The sequence below is a fragment of the Hypanus sabinus genome, unplaced genomic scaffold, assembly GCF_030144855.1.
Source record: "Hypanus sabinus isolate sHypSab1 unplaced genomic scaffold, sHypSab1.hap1 scaffold_117, whole genome shotgun sequence".
Classification (NCBI taxonomy): Eukaryota; Metazoa; Chordata; class Chondrichthyes; order Myliobatiformes; family Dasyatidae; genus Hypanus; species Hypanus sabinus.
In genome coordinates this window covers 858155-875403 of record NW_026779229.1, presented here as the reverse complement: position 1 = coordinate 875403, position 17249 = coordinate 858155, and positions in this window count along the sequence as shown.

Here is a 17249-nt window from a genome sequence, read left to right as displayed (position 1 = left end):
AACAGGTATGGCCGACCAAAGGCCTGTTTCCGTGCTGTGTGATCCACCGCTCCGGACAAGGTAAATTAACGATGGTGGCACCGCGAAGCATTGATTTCAAAACTCCGCACCACTCTCCAACCTGAAATAAACCAGACTGCACCCCTTTGTCACCACTGTGAGTATATGTTTATGTCAGGTAACATAGAGATTAGTCACTTCTGCTAAACAACTGGAATTGATGAAGTTCCTGTGTCTTCCGTTAATATTGCTTCCTTACAGTAAAACTAACTGTGTCAGAATCAGTGAATAAATCAGCCCCAAACACTGTGCTTTCATCCCTGCACATAACTGGGACCATCTCACTGAGGGTCTGATGGAGACATGAGATCACATCTCCCCTGCTTCTGACATTTCAAATACCCTCAGAATGGTTTTCTGATTCAGTCTGAAGGTTATGGTACATTCAGCTCATCGTCAGACCTGACAAACCATGTCTTCCCACAGCTGGTTCCACCTGTTGGTGTGTCCTCTTTCCTCCACCTCCAGGGAAGCTGCATCTCCACACAAACTCCTCACTTGAGACGACTGTCTATACCCGTGACACAGGAAATCACATCTCTGTCACTCTCCTGATACCGTGTCTGACCTGCTCACCTCCGGGTCTCCTCCCTCAACAAGCTTCTTCCTCAGTCACCGTCTGTGAGATTATATAAAAACACAATTACTGTAAAACGATCTATCAGACAGCTCTTGCACTCCATTACCCCGGACGATGGTTTGCTGATTAAAACTCTCTCTCCTCAGCTTCTTCCCTATTCCTTTTCCCCTTGCAAGCTCCAGCTATGCCAGCTGATCCGAATCCACTGTGAGGACATTTATATCTCACAGGAGGATGTAGAAACCCGTGTTGTTCTCTGATACAGAGGTCACTGACACCCCACCGCCATCCCAATCTGCATCAAAAGCCCATGACGGTGACAGCTCTGCCAGACACTGGGGCTTTGTAACAAACACAATATTAGCAGCAAGATTAGACAGCGATTAATTTGAAGAGAGAATTGCTGCTTCCTGAAAGGACACGCGAGCGTCCGACACAAAGGAGCAGATCCTCCCCTGTTTTCAACTTTATTTGACCCGGGTCACGGAACGTCCGATCATCCCACTTTCTCACAACAGCAACCCCATCCCCCCACCCCCCGAAAACGTCACTCCTCTCACCACACACCCACAGTCCACCCATAACCTCTACCAACACACACACAAACAGATCCCCTTCACCCCAAATCCCTCCCAGCCTGGGAACCACAACTAACTGATCCCACAGCCTGGCCTCGGACGCAAAGCTAAAACCGGGGCTGCGGGACCGGAGAGCCCGGAGCCTCCAGCCGTCCGGCAGAGCTCGTTCCCGGTACTTTTCATTGAAACATAGAAAACCTACAGCACAATACAGGCCCTTCGGCCCAAAAAGTTGTGCTTCCACGGCAGCCGGCCCCTGGTTTCCACAAACCCGAGATCAGACCCTTCTTCACGGACTCCTGAACTGAATAACGGCCGGCGACAGCTCCAGTCGGCACTGCGCCTGCGTTTAGCAGGAGGTTCTGTGCTGCACCAGTCGTGGCCGGAGGTCCCTACAGAGGGACCAGTGGACGGAGGCGGGAGGGACAACGGAGAGGTAAATCACAAACACGACAAAGTCTGCAGATGCTGGAAATTCAGAGCAACACAAACAAAATGCTGGCGGAACTCAGCTGGCCGGGCAGCATCTACCGAAAAGAGTTCTCCTTCAGGATTGAGATGGAATGAGGGAAATATCTGAATAAAATCGGGGCGGGCGAGGAAATGTCCCGCTGGAAGATGACAGGTGAAGCCAGATAGGTGGGAAAGCTCAAGAGCAGAAGACAATAGAGTCTAATAGGAGAGGAGAGTGGAGAATAGGAGAAAGGGATGGAGCAGTGGACCCAGAGAGAAGTGGTAAGCAGGAGAGAGGACGTGAGAAGTCAGAGAGGGAGTGGGAGGGAGGGGTGTGAGGGAAATTTGTTCACCGGAAGGAGAAATCTATATTTATGCTATCAGGTTGTGGGGGGGGGGGGGGGGGGGTGCCCAGACGGAGTATAAGTTGCTGATCCTGGACCCTGGGGGTGGCCTCATCTTGACACAAGATGGGCTGACAAGTCGGAACGAGAAAGGGAATCGGAATAAAAATGTTTGGACACCGAGAAGTTCCGCTCTGAGCAGATAGTTCAAAGTTTAATTTGTTATAAAGCAGGTATCCATAAACAAGCTCAAGCCATGATGCATTTCTCTTAATGTGCTGATCACTCAAGTTGTTTATGGCATAACCCACGCACAATAAGTCTACCCATCTGCGCTGCAGAAACATTGTAGAAAGTACGAATTAGGACAAATAATTGTTCAAACCTGATCCGAGTTTTTTTTCTTCTCCAGAGAACCACGAAACAAAAAAATAGCATGAAAGTCGCTCAGGGAGAAAAATCAAACTACCCCCCCCCCCCACGCATAAAAAAGATCTTCATCCTGATCATCAACCCCCAAACACACCCCTCCGGAGAAAATGGAATAATAACATCGACTCCCCCCCCCCCCACCCCGATAAAAAAAACAACTCTGCCCCGCACAACTGCGGAGGATGCGGTGTCACCAGTGTGGAGGCGGCCGCATCGGGAGCAGCGGACACAACGGGCGACCCCGGAAGATTCACAGGTGAAGTGTCGCCTCACCTGGAAGGATGTTTGGACAACGGAGAGAGTTCGGCCGTCCGGCCCTTTCACTGTGACACCCCGAACTCCACATCAAATCCGTCAAAACGAATCTGGGTGAACTTTAATGACCAATAAATATAATTCCTCTCAGCGATCAGCTGTCTGAGTGATCCCCTGACTCTGAGAGGAAGGGGTATCTATGGTCCACACTGTCAGGGTGTTGAGTTTACCAGGAGACAAAGACTGCAGGGACGAGAGGTTTTCTGTTGACCAATACACTGTGTGTGGACCCCGCTGGCAATTCTGGTGTTGTGACCCGAATCGAGACAAACACCACGCTGCCCACTCCACCAACAACACGGCACAGCCGGACACATAACAAGGGACTTTACATCCCAGAATGCTGGATTCAGTGATGAAACCCGTGATTAATGTTGTTGTCCCTCTGAAATCATAAGGAACGCCCATTAAGGCTACACCCCTACAGGTGACCTCACACAGACTCCCCCTCCCGCCTGACGTGCTCCCCACAGCGGGATCTGCCCTCACGTGCGCGGTATCTTAAATAAATAAATGATAGATAGATAAGGTATGGGGAAAGACGGAGAGGAGGGGCATTAACAGAAGTTAATCAATAGTAATCAATATTCAGATTCAATAAAAAAGAGTAATCAATATTCATACCATCAGGTTGTAATATCAGATGTTGTTCCTCCAACCTGAGTGTGGCTTCATCTTGAAATAGAGGAGGCCACGGACAGACATATCAGAATGGGAATGGGACGTGGAATTAAAATGTGTGGCCACTGGGAGGTCCTGCTTTCACTGACGGACAGAGTGTGGGTGTTCGGAAACGAAAGGATGCGCCAGCAGAGAATATGGCAGAGGATGGTTTCGATCCATCGACCCCTGGATTATGGGCCCACCATGCTTCGGCTGCGCCACTCTGCTACTAACCGGAGTAACTCAGCAGGTCCGGGCAGTATGTATGGAACTGAATACAAAGGGAACGTTTTGGGTTTTATTGGAACTGGAAATGAGGGGAGAGGGGAGAGGAGGAGAGGAGAGGGGAGAGACGAGAGACAATATCATTGATTGAGTTGGAATGTATGGGTTGCTTTTCTGTGAGACTCGGAGCTCAGGGTCTGTGCTTAAACAGCACATTCCTCAGAACAGGGAGCGGACTTTCTGCTGAAACCAAATCCAACTGGTTTGAAGTTTCACTCTCAGTCACGCAAACAAAGTCACTTTAGAATTCTATTTAACTATTTAATGTACAAGGGTATAATGTACAATGAAATGAATGTACAAGGGTATACGTGCTATCGTAGGGACAGAAATGTGGGTGGAGGGGGTGGGGTGGCCCTGTTGGTGAGGAAAGAGATTCAGTCCTTTGCAAGGGGGGACATAGGATTAGGAGAAGTAGAGTATGTGTACATAGAACTGAGGAACAGTAAGGGCAAAAAGACACTAATGGGTGGTGTTTACAGGCCCCCAAACAGAAGCATGGATATTGGGTGCAAGTTGAATAGGGAGTTAACATTGACATCTGGCAAAGGTAATGTCGCAGTAGTTATGGGGGATTTCAACATGCAGGTGAACTGGGAGAATCAGGTTGGTGCTGGACCCCAGCATAGGGAGTTTGTAGAGTGCCTACGGGATGCATTCTTGGAACAGCTTGTATGAGAGCCGACCAAGGACAAGGCTGTTCTGGATTTAGTGTTATGTAATGAACAGGGTTTGATAAGCGATCTTGAAGTAAAGGAGCCATTAGGAGGTAGTGACCATAATATGATAAATTTTTATCTGCAATTTGAGAAGGTTAAGGGCAGATCGGAGGTGTCAGTGTTGCAGATGAACAAAGGAGACTATGGAGCCATGAGGGAGGAGCTGGCCAAAGTTAAATGGACAGATATCCTAGCAGAAAAGACAGTGGAAGAGCAATGGCAGGTATTCTTGGGAATAATGCACAAGGTGCAAAATCAGTTCATCCCCCGGAGAAGGAAGGATTCAAAGGGGGGAAAGGGGCCACAGTGGTTGACAAAGGAAGTCAGAGATTGCATAGCATTAAAAAAAGAGAAGTATGACAGAGCTAAGATGAGTGGGAAGACAGATGATTGGGAAATTTTTAAGGAACAACAGAACTTAACGAAAAAGGCAATACGGGGAGAAAAAATGAGGTACAAACGCAAGCTAGACAGGAATATAAAATAATTTGCAAAAGCGTTTTTAGGTACGTGAAGAGAAAGAAGATAGTTAAGAACAATGTTGGGCCCTTGAAGAATGAATTGGGTGAAATTGCTATGGGAAACCGAGAAATGGCAGAAGAATTTAATAAGTACTTTAGATCTGTCTTCACTAGGAAAGACACAAGCAATCTCCCAGATGTTTGGATGGGCCAAGGACATAGGGTAACAGAGGAAATTAAACAGATTGACATTAGGAAGGAAACGGTGATGAGTAGACTGATGGGACTGAAGGCTGACAAATCCCCAGGTCCAGATGGTCTGCATCCTAGGGAACTAAAGGAGGTTGCTCTGGAAATTGCAGATGCATTGGTAATCATTTTAAAATATTCCTTAGATTCAGGATCAGTTCCTGAGGATTGGAGAATGGCTAATGTTATCCCACTTTTTAAGAAAGGAAGGAGGGAGAAAACAGAGAGCTATCGTCCTGTCAGCCTACCATCAGTAGTGGGGAAGATGCTAGGGTCCATTATTAAAGTTGAAATAGTGGCATATCTAGATAGCAGTGATAGGATTGGGCCGAGCCAGCATGGATTTACCAAGGGCAAATCATGCTTGACTAATCTGTTGGAGTTTTTCGAGGATGTAACCAGGATGTTGGACAAGGGAGATCCAGAAGATGTAGTGTACCTCGATTTTCAGAAGGCATTTGATAAGGTCCCACATAGGAGATTGGTGGGTAAAATCAGAGCTCATGGCATTGGGGATAAGATATTGACATGAATAGAAAACTGGTTGGCAGATAGAAAGCAAAAGGTAGTGGTGAATGGGTGTTTCTCGGAATGGCTAGTGGGGTGCCACAGGGCTCGGTATTGGGACCACAGCTGTTTACGAATTACATCAACGATTTAGATAAATGCAATGAGAATAACATCAGCAAGTTTGCTGATGATACTAAGCTGGGTGGCAGTGTGACATGTGATGAGGATGTTAGGAGAATTCAGGGTGACTTGGATAGGCTGGGTGAGTGGGCAGATACTTGGCAGATGACGTTTAATGTGAATAAGTGTGAGGTTATCCACTTTGGGAGTAAGAACAGGCAGGCAGATTATTATCTGAACGGTGTAGAGTTAGGTAAGGGAGAAATACAAAGAAATCTAGGAGTCCTTGTTCATCAGTCACTGAAGGTAAATGAGCAAGTGCAGCAGGCAGTGAAGAAGGCTAATGGAATGTTGACCTTTATTACAAAGGGAATTGAGTACAAGAGCAAGGAAATCCTTTTGCATTTGTACAGGGCCCTGGTGAGACCACACTTGGAGTATTGAGCAGAGTTTTGGTCTCCAGGGTTAAGGAAGAACATCTTCCTGGCTGTCGAGGAAGTGCAGCGTATACTCACAAGGTTAATTCCTGGGATGTCCGGACTGTCTTACGCAGAGCGGTTCGAGAGACTGGGTTTGTATATGCTGGAATTAAGGAGATTGAGAGGAAAAACTTCTTCTCCCAGAGAGTTGTGGGGGTCTGGAATGCACTGCCTCGGAAGGTAGTGGAGGCCAATTCTCTGGATGCTTTCAAGAAGGAGCTAGATAGGTATCTTATGGACAGGGGAAACAAGAGATATGGAGACAAGGCAGGAACCGGGTATTGATAGTAGATGATCGGCCATGATCTCAGAATGGGGGTGCAAGCTCAAAGGGCCGAATGGTCTACTTCTGCACCTATTGTCTATTTCTGCACATGCAAAGATGCTAATCTGTTAATAGTTAATAGTTTAACTATTAACTATTTCTTCTGCAGGGAAGAGCAATAAACCAATGAATATGTAATTTATCTTAAAGGATGGGCTTGAACCAGCTACATAACCAATGACAGTTGCTGCCCTAGTTGCTGTGAGATTGCAGAATTTGACTATTTTTTACTTCAAACTCACATATCTGCAGTTGTTTTAAAAGTATTTTTTTCCACGATGCTTTCAAGAAAAATCACTCCATGACATTCACAAATGTGAAATTCTTTAATACAAAGACATTACACAGTGTATGAAACGTGTATGATTCCATGTTAAGGGAAGCATGCTAAATACCCCTTTAATTTTGTTGATGCAAGGTTAAAAGTGAGGGGCAAAATGGAGAGTGAGAATGTAATCAATGAGGGAGGGGTGAGGGAAACGGGTTTCAGGAGAAGTGGTTTCGAGTGTGGAGTGAGCACGAGGGTTGTTGGGAAAGGATGAGTGAGGGTGATGTGTGGGGAACAGAATGAGGTAAGTGCAGGGATTGGAGGAAAGAGATGTAGAAGAAAGCATCGGCTCACTACAGGAAGGGTCTGGAAACCATAGAAAGGGTGAGAGGAGATTTACAAGGATTTTGCCTGGACTGGGGAGCATGCGTTTTGAAAACAGTTTGAGTGTACTCTGCCTTTTCTCCTTGGAGCGTCGGAGGATGAGAGGTGGTCTGATAGAGGTGTACAAGCTGATGAGAGGCATTGATCCTGCGGATTGTCAGAGGCTTTTTCCCCAGGGCAGAAATGGCTAACACGAGAGGGCACAGTTTTAGTGCTTGGAAGTAGCTGCAGAGGAGATGACAGGAGTAGGTACAGAGAGTGGCGAGTGCGTGGAATGGGCTGTTGGTGACGGTGGTGGAGGTGGATATGACAGATTCCTTTAAGAGGCTCCTAGATAGGTACATGGAGCTGAGTAAAATAGGGGGTTATGTGTAAACCTAGGTGATTTCCAAAGTAAGGACATGTTCGACTCAGCTTTGTGGGCCGAAGGGCCTGCATTGTTCTGTTGACTTTCTTTGTTTCAATGAAAGAGAACGACAGTGGGGAGGTATGGATGAGTGAGAGAGCTGCTGTGACTGGACGGAATATTTAGACTAACTGTTTATTCATCCACAGTCCAAAGGTTGTTAGACGTGGCTAATCACAAATCACTGAGCAAATCCAGGGTGAGATTCCAGTTTTTGGTCTCTGTATTCCACACCAGGAGTTTCACCAGGGTCTGGTGTAAGCGGCTGTCTGGCCTTGCGCATTCCACATTCCAGTGAATGGTCACTCTGCGAAATTGAAACCCAACCGGTTCAACATTTCAATCTCATTCCGATGTGAAAGCATTCACATTAGTACTCTGCTAAACTATTTCTGCTGCAGGGAAGGTCAGTGAATCTGAAAACTGATATAAAGAACAGTACTAATGGTCTCGAAACTGCAACGTTATCAATTACCTGCTTGCTGTGAGTTTCCAGAATTGTACAACATTTTCTTTCAGACTCACATTATCTACAGTTGTCTCTAAAAAAATTATTTCATGATTCTTATAAAAAAATCAGGTTGTGACATTCACCAGACCATATGACTTGGAGCAGAATTTAGCCTATCGATTCAGCTCCGCCACTCCATCATGGCTGACCCCTGATCCCACTCAACCCCATACATCTGCCTTCTCACCATATCCTTTGATGCCCTGACCGATCAGGAGACTATCAACCTCTGTCTTAAATATTCCCACAAACTTGGCCTCCTCTACAGTCTGTGGCAGAGCATTCCACAGATTCACTACTCTCTGTCTAAAGAAAAAAATCATTTTTCATCTTTTCTAAACAGTTACCCCTCAATTTTGAGGCTGTGACCTCTAGGTTTGGATACGCCCACCATCCTCTCCACATCTAAACTCGCCGGTCCTTTCAACATTCGGTAGGTTTCAATGAGATCCCCCAGCATTCCTGTAATTCCAGTCAGTTCAGGCCCAAAGCTGCCACATGCTCCTCATATGTGAACCTCTTCATTGCTGGAATCATCCTCATGAACCTCCTGCGGTCACTCAATGATGGGACAATACATGGTTTCTGAGATATTGGACACAAATCTGTTGACAATACTGAAAGTATGGCCCGATTAGTGTCTCAGAATTTTGTACTCAGATTGGTGTACTGAATTTTCTCCTTGCTTTTATATTCTATTCCCTTTGAAATAAAGAACAGCATTGCATTTGCCTTCTTCACTACAGACTCAACCTTTAAATTAACCTTCAAGGAAATTAACCTTGCACGCGTACTCATGATCTTTTCTGCACTTGTGATGTTTGAGCCTTCTCCCCATCTAGATGATAGTCTGCACTATTGTTCCTTCTCCCAGAACGTGTTATCATACATTTCCCAACACTGTATTCCCTTTGACACTTTTTGTCCATTCTTCCGATTTGTCTGAGTCATTGCTTCATCCGCACTACCTATTGCTCCACCTATCTTCGTATGATCCACAAACTTTGCCACAAAGCCATCCACATTCCATTATCTAAATCACTGATAAATAATGTGAAGAACTGTGGTCCCAATACTGACCCCTGAGGATCACCACTAGTCACCGGCAGCCAATGAGAAAAGGCTCCTTTTATTCCCACTGACAGCCTTCTGCCTGTCAACCATTCCCCTATTCCAGTAATGCCACAGGATTTTAGCTTTTTAAGCAGCCTCATGTGTGGCAACTTACCAAATGTCTTCTGAAAATGTAAGCAAAGTATATCCACTTCTTCCCTTTGTCCACCCTGCTGGTTACTTCCTCAAAGAACTCTAGTAGGTTTATCGGGCAAGATTTCTCTCCACAAAAACCATGATGACTTTGACTTATTTTATCATTTGTCTCCAAGTACCCCGAAACCTCATTCTTAATAATAGACTCCAACTGCTCCCAACCACTAACATAAGGATAACTGGCCTATAATTTCCTTTTTTTTACGGTCATCGCATCTTAAAGAGCGGAGTGACATTTACAATCTTTCAGTCCAACAGATCTGCAGGTGAAGTGTTGCCTCTCTTGGAAAGTCTGGCAGGTGTAGCATTCTGGCCACCTACAGAGATAAGTGCCAGGAGGCAGATTAGTGGGGACGGATCACTGCGGAAGTGTAGGTGAGTTAGCGTTAGTGTTAGGATCCTTTTTTGAGATGACTGAAGTTGTGGAGAATGTTGTGTTGATGCAGAACCTGACTGGGTGGTAGTTTATGACAAGAGGAAGACCATCACTGTTAAGGCAGAAGGAAATGGAGGAGATTCGGGTGAGAGCAGCATCAGTGGTAGAGGACGGAAAACGACATTCTTTGAAGAAGAACATCTGTGATGTCCTGAAGTGAAAATCCTCACCCTGGGAATAAATCTCAACATCTTCCTCTCAGCACCTCCCTCCCCAAGCACACCCCCTCTCTCAACACACCCCCTCCCTCCACCCTTTCTCTACACACCCCTCTCAGCACCTCCCTCCCCATGCACAACTCCTCTCAGCACACACCCCCTCCCTCAACACCCCACCCCCTCCCTCCACCCTCTCTACCCGCGCACACCCCCTTCCCTGCGCATCCCCTCTCTCCGCACTCCCCTGTCTCAGCACACACCCCCTCTCTCAACACATCCCCCTCTCTCAACACTTCCTTTCCCTCAACACCACTCTCCGTACCTCCATATCCGTCTGCTACACAGCATCGCCCTGCAAAAGTTGCTCTACTATTTACCCCTGCCGTCCCACTCCCTACTCTTCCCCTCCCTCTCACCCCCCCCCCCCCACCCGGAGGGGCGGATATAAAGTGGGGAAAGAGAAAAGGGGTGCGAAGGGGATACAGGCCGTACCTGGAGAGGAAAGAGAAGACGAGGGGTGAAGGCGCGAGAGAGCGGGATAGGGTGTAGGGAAAGAAGGAAGGGGAGAGTAGGGAAAGAAGGAAGGAGCGTCTAGCGGGGAGGAGAGAGCATGGGATGAGGAGAGAGCGGGAGGGGGAGGAGAGAACGAGGGGTAGGTGGGGAAGAGAGAGCGGGAGGAAAAGAAGTCGGGCGGTGGGATTGGGAGGAGAGCACAACGGGGAGGGGCGGGTGGGAGGAGAGCAAGTGTTTTTGTAATGAGCGACTGACTCGTATAACCAAATGATCTCGGGTGCAGCGGCTCAGACTGAAATCTGCGTGCACGGTGAGCACCGTTCACCTGGGACCGCACTGAACTCGGTCCGGTTTCAACATCACAGTAAGTTATCTCCGATTCTCCAGAATCAGGGAACGTTTTCAACGGGATTCGGCTTCTGTCGGGACCGGGAGGGAATTCAGTGGGAGAAGGGGAATCTGAAATCTTCAAATTAACGAATTAATTATTGACCAAATGGATTAAAAGAAACGATTACCTTCAATTGCAAACCTTCTCCAGTTGTTTTCGTCGCTGCAGAAAAGCCTTTCGCACCGACAATGATATGCGAAATGTCTCCACGGGGCAGGGAAATAGTCTCTGTCCCTCTTCTCCCTCTCACCCCTCTCACTCCCTGTCACTCACTCACTCACATACACACGAAAAACTTTCCGGAATACAGAGCTACTGTAAGATGTTGCCGTTCGGATCGTCGCAGTGGACAATGCCGCAGATATATTTATTTAATTAAATTGTGTATTTATAATAGATATGTAAAAACTCTTAAAGTCTGATCGCAATTCTAACAAGTCGACATTCAGATTGCAGACACTGGTGAACTATCATCGGTGTTTTTTTGTTTTTCCCAAGAAATATTTAAATGCAGTGTTAAATTAGCTTTGTTCACAGTTGAAGGTGAGTGTGGAAAGTCGAACTGGTTTGTTTGGTTTCAGTAGAGAAGCCGCTCCCCGCTCTGAGGGATGTCTGTGTGTTGGAATTCGCCCTGTGGACACAGAGAATCGTGCTGTGAGTTTTCACAGATTAGCAACACCCCACCCCCCTTCCCCTCCTCCCCCGAAGCTACTGAATGACCCTCGCCTGACTGTCTGCTGTAAAGTTAGAATCTACCCACACGGAAACTGAACATTCTTAAGGTGAGAATAATTCAGCATCTGATATTTATTTCCGATCTTTATTTCCATCCGACACGTTACCCGTGTTTTGGATCAGTGATGAAGAAGTTACTTGCAAACAAGAGAAAATTTGCAGATTCCGGAGCATCACACACAAAATGTTGGAGAAACTCAGCAGGTCAGACAGCATCTAGGAAAAGAGTGAACATACGACGTTTTGGCCCGAAATCCTTCGATAGGACTCTATTTCAAGACACTTCTGTTGGTCGTGGTATTTGTGTTCTTGCATTATCCTGTCTGCACGGTTGAGATTCTCTACTGTTTATGTCAAGGTTAAAAACAGTTCCCGAATCAGGGGTTACGATTCGAAAGCAAGCGTGAGAAAAGTTGTTTCGCCAACACAGCTTCTAATAATAGAAAACAGAACCGTGTTACAATAAGTATCTGTTACTAAAAGTTAAATTAAATAAGTATTTCAAAAATGAATTCAGTGAAGTAGGTTCGTGTGTTCCATGTGAATTCCGAAATGGGATGGCAGAGGGAAGGAAACGGTTCCTGACTAGTTGAGTGTGTGCCCTCAATCTCCTGTACCATCTTCCTGGTGATACCAACGAGAAGAGATGGTGAAGAGAAGAAGACCTTGGTGAAGCAGATCCCTAATGATTGATGCCACCGTTTTGAAGCATCGCCCCAAGACGATGTCCTGGATGCTACAGAGGCTACTGCCCATGATGGAGCTGACTGAACTGTCAGCATTGCTGAGAGTATTTCGATCCTGTGCAGTAGCTTCACCACTTCCCCCACCAACCATAACAAGCGATATGCAGCCAGTTAGAACAGTTTTTACGGTACAAATGTAGAAATCTGTGAGTCTTTGGTCATATCCATGATCTCATCAAACTCCGAATGAAATATAATGGTTGCCATGCATTCTTTGTAACTGCATCGTTATGCTGGGCCCTGGAGATCCTCAGAGATGCTGACACAGAGGGACATGAAGTTGCTCACTCTTTCTACTGCTGACCGATCAATGACGATTGGTGTGTGTCTGTGCACTTGTCTTACCCACTCAGGAGTCCACAATTAGAACGTTGATCTGACCGATGTTGAGTGCATGTTTGTTGCTGCAACACCACTCCACCAGGTGATATACACCACTCCTCCAGGTGATATACACCACTCCTCCAGGTGATATACACCACTCATCCCGGTGATATACACCACTCCTCCAGGTGATATACACCACTCCTCCAGGTGATATACACCACTCCTCCAGGTGATATACACCACTCATCTAGGTGATATACACCACTCAGCCAGCTGATATACACCACTCCTCCAGGTGATATACAACACTCCTCCAGGTGATATACACCACTCATCCAGGTGATATACACCACTCCTCCAGGTGATATACACCACTCATCCAGGTGATATACACCTCTCATCCCGGTGATATACACCACTCCTCCAGGTGATATACACCACTCCTCCAGGTGATATACACCACTCATCCAGGTGATATACACCACTCCTCCAGGTGATATACACCACTCATCCCGGAGATATACACCACTCCTCCAGGTGATATACACCACTCCTCCAGGTGATATACACCACTCCTCCAGGTGATATACAACACTCCTCCAGGTGATATACACCACTCATCCCGGTGATATACACCACTCCTCCAGGTGATATACACCACTCATCCAGGTGATATACACCACTCATCCCGGTGATATACACCACTCCTCCAGGTGATATACACCACTCATCCAGGTGATATACACCACTCCTCCAGGTGATATACACCACTCCTCCAGGTGATATACACCACTCATCCCGGTGATATACACCACTCATCCAGGTGATATACACCACTCCTCCAGGTGATATACACCACTCATCCAGGTGATATACACCACTCCTCCAGGTGATATACACCACTCATCCCGGTGATATACACCACTCCTCCAGGTGATATGCACCACTCCTCCAGGTGATATACACCACTCCTCCAGGTGATATACACCACTCATCCCGGTGATATACACCACTCATCCCGGTGATATACACCACTCATCCCGGTGATATACACCACTCCTCCAGGTGATATACACCACTCATCCCGGTGATATACACCACTCATCCCGGTGATATACACCACTCATCCCGGTGATATACACCACTCCTCCAGGTGATATACACCACTCATCCCGGTGATATACACCACTCCTCCAAGTGATATACACCACTCATCCCGGTGATATACACCACTCCTCCAGGTGATATACACCACTCATCCCGGTGATATACACCACTCCTCCAGGTGATATACACCACTCCTCCAGGTGATATACACCACTCCTCCAGGTGATATACAACACTCATCCAGGTGATATACAACACTCCTCCAGGTGATATACACCACTCATCCCGGTGATATACACCACTCCTCCAGGTGATAGACACCACTCCTCCAGGTGATATACACCACTCATCCCGGTGATATACACCACTCCTCCAGGTGATATACACCACTCATCCCGGTGATATACACCACTCCTCCAGGTGATATACACCACTCCTCCAGGTGATATACACCACTCATCCAGGTGATATACTCCAGTCCTCCAGGTGATATACACCACTCATCCAGGTGATATACACCACTCCTCCAGGTGATATACACCACTCATCCAGGTGATATACACCACTCCTCCAGGTGATATACACCACTCATCCAGGTGATATACACCACTCCTCCAGGTGATATACACCACTCATCCAGGTGATATACACCACTCATCCCGGTGATATACACCACACATCCAGGTGATATACACCACTCCTCCAGGTGATATACACCACTCATCCCGGTGATATACACCACTCCTCCAGGTGATATGCACCACTCCTCCAGGTGATATACCCCACTCCTCCAGGTGATATACACCACTCATCCCGGTGATATACACCACTCATCCCGGTGATATACACCACTCATCCCGGTGATATACACCACTCCTCCAGGTGATATACACCACTCATCCCGGTGATATACACCACTCATCCCGGTGATATACACCACTCCTCCAGGTGATATACACCACTCATCCAGGTGATATACACCACTCCTCCAGGTGATATACACCACTCATCCCGGTGATATACACCACTCCTCCAGGTGATATACACCACTCCTCCAGCTGATATACACCACTCCTCCTGGTGATATACACCACTCATTCCGGTGATATACACCACTCCTCCAGGTGATATACACCACTCCTCCAGGTGATATACACCACTCATCCAAGTGATATACACCACTCCTCCAGGTGATATACACCACTCCTCCAGGTGATATACACCACTCCACCAGGTGATATACACCACTCCCCCAGGTGATATACACCACTCATCCAGGTGATATACACCACTCATCCCGGTGATATACACCACTCCTCCAGCTGATATACACCACTCATCCAGGTGATATACACCACTCATCCAGGTGATATACACCACTCCTCCAGGTGATATACACCACTCATCCCGGTGATATACACCACTCATCCAGGTGATATACACCACTCCTCCAGGTGATAAACATCACTCATCCAGGTGATATACACCACTCCTCCAGGTGATATACACCTCTCATCCCGGTGATATACACCACTCCTCCAGGTGATATACACCACTCCTCCAGGTGATATTCACTACTCATCCCGGTGATATACACCACTCATCCCGGTGATATACACCACTCATCCCGGTGATATACACCACTCATCCCGGTGATATACACCACTCCTCCAGGTGATATACCTCGCTCCTCTTTGCCTTATTCTCGCCATCTGAAAGTCTGCCAACAATAGCAAATTTGTCACTGGCATTTGAGCTGTGCCAAGCTGCACAGCCATGGGTGCAGGGAGAGTAGGGCAGCGGGCAAAGCACATATCCTTGAGGTGCACCAGTGTCGATGGTGATGTGCAGGCGTTATATCCAAACCGCACAGATTGTGGTTTTCTGTTGAGGAAATTGAGGATCTGGTTGCAGAGGGAGGTAGAAAGGCCCAGCGGTTAGAGACTTTTGATCAGAACTGTAGGAATAATTGCTTTACACGCTGAGCTTTGATCAAGAAACCGCATTCTGATGTAAGTATTCGTATTGTCAAGGTAATCCAAAGCCGCGGGAGGAGCCGATGAGATTGTATTGTGACCTATTGTGGATACAGGTAAATTACAGTGGGCCCAGGTCCAGAAGAGCTAATTCAAGCCATCGCAAACCTCTCAATCATTTCATCACAGTAACTGTTATTGCTATGGACGATAGTCATTAATGCAACTCACACTGCTCTTCCTGGGCACTGGTATAATTGTTAGCCTTCTAAGGGATGTTCAAACTTCCAACTGCAGCAAAAATGACCCCATTTCTGAAGCATTCACAGAATACAACTCCTGTTTCTCTGGGGTGGCTGAAATCCCTTGTAAATCTGTGTGACGACAGCACCCACCATTTCCTCACTCTCCTGAAATCGATTGAAACACAAAATAATTTCCCACGATGTATTGTATTGAAGGAAAGGCAGATGAGCTTAGGTCATGGATCAACACATGGCATTATGATATTGTCACCATTATTGAGACGGGCTTGCAGAGAACTGGCAGCTCAGTATTCTGGGGATCTGTTGTTTTGGACAGGACAGAGCGTGAGGGATTAAAGGAGTAGTGGTGGTTTCACTCAGGGAAACTGTCAAGGCAGTGTGCAGTAGGGGCAGATGGGGAACTCATCCTGTGAGGCTTTATGTGTAGATCGGAGAAATAAAATTTGTTTGAACATGTTAATGGGTCGGTCTTATACACCACACAAGAGTCTGCCAGATTTAGTGGAACAAATTAGTAGATGTCAGAGAATATTGCAAGGAACATAATTTGTTATAATTTGATTTTAACCTTCCACATACGGACTGGAACTCTCATACTGTAGGTGTACTCATGTAGTTGACAAATGTCTTCAGGAAAGTTTCATTAATCAGTGCATATAAGTCCCAAAGACTCAAGTGCGATACTTGATCTCCTATTAGGTACTGAGACAGAACAGACAGAACAGAAGTCTGTGTGGGGAAACTGTTTGCATCTGGTGATCACAATGCCATCAGATTCAAAGGAAATATGGAGAACGATAGTTCTGCTCCATGGTATTGTGGCCCCAGTATAGAAAAATAATACGTACAAAAAAGATAAATGAACTCAGCAGGTTAGGCAACATCCGTTGAAAGGAGCAGTCAACGTTTCGGGTTGAGACCCTTCATCAGGACTAAAGAAGGAGGGGGCAGCGGCCCTATAAAGAAGGTGGGGGGAGAGGGTGGAAAACCAATCAGAGGAAAAATCGTATTCTTGAACATCGAAATCAACTTCCAGTAATTCCCCCCCTCTCCCTTCCCCCATCCCACCTTCACTCTGTCTCCTCTTCTAGCTGCCTCTCTCAGGACTCTGCCTTCTTCTACTACCCATAGTGTTTTCCCTGTAGATTCCTTCTTCACCTCTCCTGCCTATCTCCTCCCTGCT